General features: G+C 29.3%; 1 pseudogene; it reads right to left on the bottom strand.

Moving 5' to 3' along the window:
• Positions 1-1747: 1747 nt before the first annotated feature.
• LOC103311977 lies at positions 1748-3256 on the bottom strand (annotated as a pseudogene).
• Positions 3257-4713: the final 1457 nt, after the last annotated feature.

The raw sequence follows: 4713 nt of genomic DNA, 5'->3' as shown, positions 1-4713 counted from the left end.
GTCATAGGTAAGTAAGTTTACTTACTTATTTTTTAATTAATTAATTATGTTTTACATTATACTGTATATGTAAAGAATACATTAAATTCTATTAAAAACCCAATAACATACTATGTAAATTTACCTGATCATTATAATATTAGCAAAACTGACACTAATTATAATTTGGCACAGATTTGCAATTACGAAAATTAAGTCTGTACTCATCTACAAATAATTTATTTAGTAACATACTTCAATAACACCTATGCATCACTATTACACATAGTATAAAAAAATAAAATAATAGGTTAACATCATCTAATTACAGTTACTTTCTTCTCAGTTTGATTATACTTTGACTATATATTATAATACCTAATTATTTGAGAAAACAATAATTATAATTGTTAATATTTAGCAAATTATGTATTATATTAAACAGCAGATAACTCAAATGGAATAATTGATCCTGTATATGATCAAATTGAAATTGAAGTATGGCAGAGTGATGAAAATAGTAAGAGCGAAAACCCTATCAGAGAAGACATTTTACTTTCAAATGCTGATGTTAGACAAAGTGAGTAATATAAAACCAAAAGAAGTTGCAACTTTACTATAAACAGAATTAACTTAGCTATTATTTTAATATAGTACCAAGTGTATCAACATGGACTTCTTTTGATTCTGTAAAACTTTTAAAAACGAAACCAATAGCTACTGAGTTAAGTTTCAGTGTATCACCAAATAAAAAAAAAAAACAGGTAATTTATTTCTGCTCCGGTAAGTTAGTTTCTGCTATGAGTTGAACTTATTTTTCAGGTAGTATGTTACAAAACTTTCGTTGTTTTAATCTATTTTGCTCATATATTTTTAATAGTTTATTATAGGTTAAACAAATAGGTATGAAGAAAAGAAAAGTAAGTACATTTTTTTCCCTTTGGGAAGATGGTTGTACTATTATTATTGTTTTGGGGTTAGTCAACAACACTCATGATTTAAATTTAAAGCCAATACGTCCTTAAACTGTAATATTATCCTTTGAGTGATCCATTCAAGTCCTTAATATCTTTAAATGTTGTGTTTGAATTGACAATTAGAGAATCCTAACCTCCATCCTAACTGTTGGATTTGAATTAATATGTATCAAAACAAATTTATGGCAAATGATAAAAGTTATAGAAGTTTGTTTGAACATTACTCATAAAACCAGATATAAGTGATTAATGTATAGAATTTTAAAATAACAGTATATCGTTGCTTTCAAATATTACTGCATTCAAAATTCATAATAATTTATAACTCAAATCAATGCATACTAAAGGTTTTTGCACTAACTGTATACTTATATAGTAGCTAAACAACCAATAATAAATTACCAACCACATACATCATACAATGACTCGTTCTTAGATTGTTGGTACATAATTTATTATGATTCTTCTTTGAAGAGAAAAATGTTTGAACTCATATATTTACTATTCGAACAAATTATATTTAAAGAAAAAAATCCTTATTCTAATTTCCCTTATCCCCATCCTTTTCACTATTCTTTTCTTTTTCCTTTTTTCCTAGAACAACCATTTAAAAAGAAAAAAATGTGTTATGCATCGGCAAGTAAAAAAATTGCAAACTTGGCAGAAGAAAAAGAAAGTTTGGTATGTTTGCAAAAAGAGTTGGTCAAGCAGGAACTTGAACAAGGCAGAGAATTGCACAAATTAAAAATAAAACATTTGAATGAAGAGCATGAACTGAAAATGTTGGCTCTTCAAACTATAACAGTTTGTATATTACAGATTTGCAATCTCATCCCTAGTGACAAAACTGGAAATCGTCGTTTCCAAACACGATAACAACGTTCTACAGGATTTGTAGTACGAATTTGAGATTCATTGAGCTATTTCCCCATTTTTGTGTAACATGTAAATCACGATTTATTTTTGAATGTGAAAATATTGTAGAGTCATGTGTTGAACCTGGCCAGCGAACAACAATATCCATAATTTTCAACTTAGGAGAGACTACAGTCTGGACATTAAGCGAAAACCATCCTTTACGGTTACGGAAATATTCTGCATTTGGTCCACCTTGAATTAAATATTTAATTTAAAAATAAGTAATTACTATGTGATATCGTCATACTGTAACGATAGTAAGTAATAAGTATAAAGTCCCCATAAAAATCATTATAACCTTGAAATCAAAGTTTAAATCAAGTTTTTTGTTTAAATTTGTAAAAAATTAGACATTTAAAAAAAGAATAACAATATTAACTACCTAGGTATTTGTAGTAATTACTAATATTTTTTTGCAGAAACTTTTATGTCTATTATTTTAGATACACAATGCCATTTTTAAAACTTTGAGATTAGTTTTAAGCGAAAAAGTTTAAATTTATAAATAATATAATAAATGAAATGTTTTATTATAGACAATAGTTGCCAGTGGCATATCCAGGGGAAAATAGTTAAATAATAAAAAATTGTTTAACACTATATGTATATATTTCATTTTTGTAACCTCCCCCCAGAAAAAAAATTGGATACCCCACTGATAGCTGCTGTGCCAATGCTACATTATTATACCACTTTATAAATATATACCTATATAATTTATAGTATTACAATTAAGATAGGTTTTTTAACAACTGTAAATCATGAACTAGGTAGGTACCCCATTTTGTACAACAATTATTTAACTCACCAGGGCTTTGAATTTTAATGTGAGTACAGTCAATGGCCCCAATAACCAACGGAAATTTGTCTAAACCATAAAATTGTTTATGCAGCTCTTTTATTTCGTCATTTGTTTCTGGCATTTTAACTATTTGAGGACGAAGTTTTGCCAAGGCTACACTTACATCATGTACGATAACACATGCAGCAGATTTACTTACACTCATGACATCTCCAGCACTAATTAAAAAATATCCCGTATCATAAAATCTCAGAGCTAATAATAATTTTTGTGCAGGTGTTATAACATTATTTCTGTGCATAAAAAAAAAGAGTATTTTATTTGGATTAATTTTTGAATAAAGTAAATACTACTATGTACATTACCTGTCTGTATTTGAGGATATTGTAGGGCCAATCATATTTTATATCATCACAACAGTTTCTTTAGATAATCTAAAGTGATTTTTAAAATCTAGTTCATCCCAAGTCATAAAATGATCAACCCTAGTTCGTACAGTATAAGGTCTACGTTGATAATTTAAATATTCTTGTAATTCAACGTCATCGTCATAAAAAAGTATTTCATTTTCGAAATTCATAGTTGTAACTTGTAAGTAAGTATCTGAATTAAAATTATAAAGAAAAAATAGAAGTGAATGTGAAACGTATTAAAGTGTACTTGCTAAAATTATCACAATCAATGATAATTATTAAATTAACTAACAGTTAAAAAGTTAATCGGAAGAAATAGTAGTGGTTAGTTTAACTATCAGTTAAACCTGATGGTTAACTTAACTGGAGTTCCAAAAACAGTTTAACTGGGACAACGTATTTACTGGCAGTTAAATTCTACTAACTGCCAGTTAAAGTCATTTGAAAAACCGGGCCTAAGATAATTATATTTAATTTTACAGTATATGAACTGAACTATAGATACAGTGAATTGCGGAATAAAAACACCCGACGAACAATCCCGGAAACAAATCCCCTACCCTAGGAAAAATAAGTGAAATTTATTAATAATTTATAATATTATGATTTATGAGTCCCGCGTCCTGTACAACAGTTCGTTTGACCCGTGACCGTTGCAATTGTCTTCGTGTGTAATTCAATAGCCGATAACATTGTTTACGTAGTACTGGGTAAAACGCACAATATAAAGTATACAGTGATAAATATGCACTTCATAAATGTAATGTTTTTATTATTATTGTTTCATAACGATAATCAAAGGATTTGAACATGTCTTAGCATGTTTTTACTGGACACCAGCAAATAAACCATGCAATTATCCGTTGAAAAAAATAACACATATATTATATTTTAAAATATACAATGTACAGGGTGTTCCAAAATGATTCATCCGATTTATATAAATCATATTTATTGTAAAATTTGATTAATAATGTTAGAATTAATTTTACATTTTAATGGATTATTTTAAGTTTTATGTACAATGCTTATAAATGTTCAATGTGACCCCCCCTTACTTGCACGACACACATCTAAGCGATATTCAAATTCCTCATAAACCTGTTGAAGCATGTCGACTGTAACCAAGTTGATGGCGTCTGTAATGCGACTTTTCAATTCGACAAGATCTTTTGGAAGGGGAGGTACATAAACAATGCTTTTTATGTAACCCCAGAGAAAAAAATCACATATTGTAAGATCCGGCGAACGCCCGGCCATGGACAAAATGTAGCGTCATTAGCACTACAGCGACCGATCCATTTCTGTGGTAGCTGATTGTTAAGAAATTTGCGTACTTCTAAGGATCAAAGTGGTGGTGCTCCATCTTGTTGTAAAATGAAATCATCTCCATCGGCGTGTAGTAGTGGGAATAGCCAATCCTTAATCATTTGTAGGTATGAAGTTCCTGTTATTATGTTCCCATCAAAGAAAAATGGTCCGTACACTTTCTTTCTGGAAACAGCGCAGAAAACGTTAAGTTTGGGCGAATTCCTTTCATGTTTGACAACTACCCGTGGATTCTCTAATCCCCAAATTCGACACATTGTGACGATTTACCTTCCCATTCAAATGAAAAGTGGCC

The sequence above is a fragment of the Acyrthosiphon pisum genome, unplaced genomic scaffold (genome assembly GCF_005508785.2).
Source record: "Acyrthosiphon pisum isolate AL4f unplaced genomic scaffold, pea_aphid_22Mar2018_4r6ur Scaffold_20960;HRSCAF=22641, whole genome shotgun sequence".
NCBI lineage: Eukaryota > Metazoa > Arthropoda > Insecta > Hemiptera > Aphididae > Acyrthosiphon > Acyrthosiphon pisum.
This window is presented reverse-complemented; position numbering and strand designations above follow the sequence as displayed.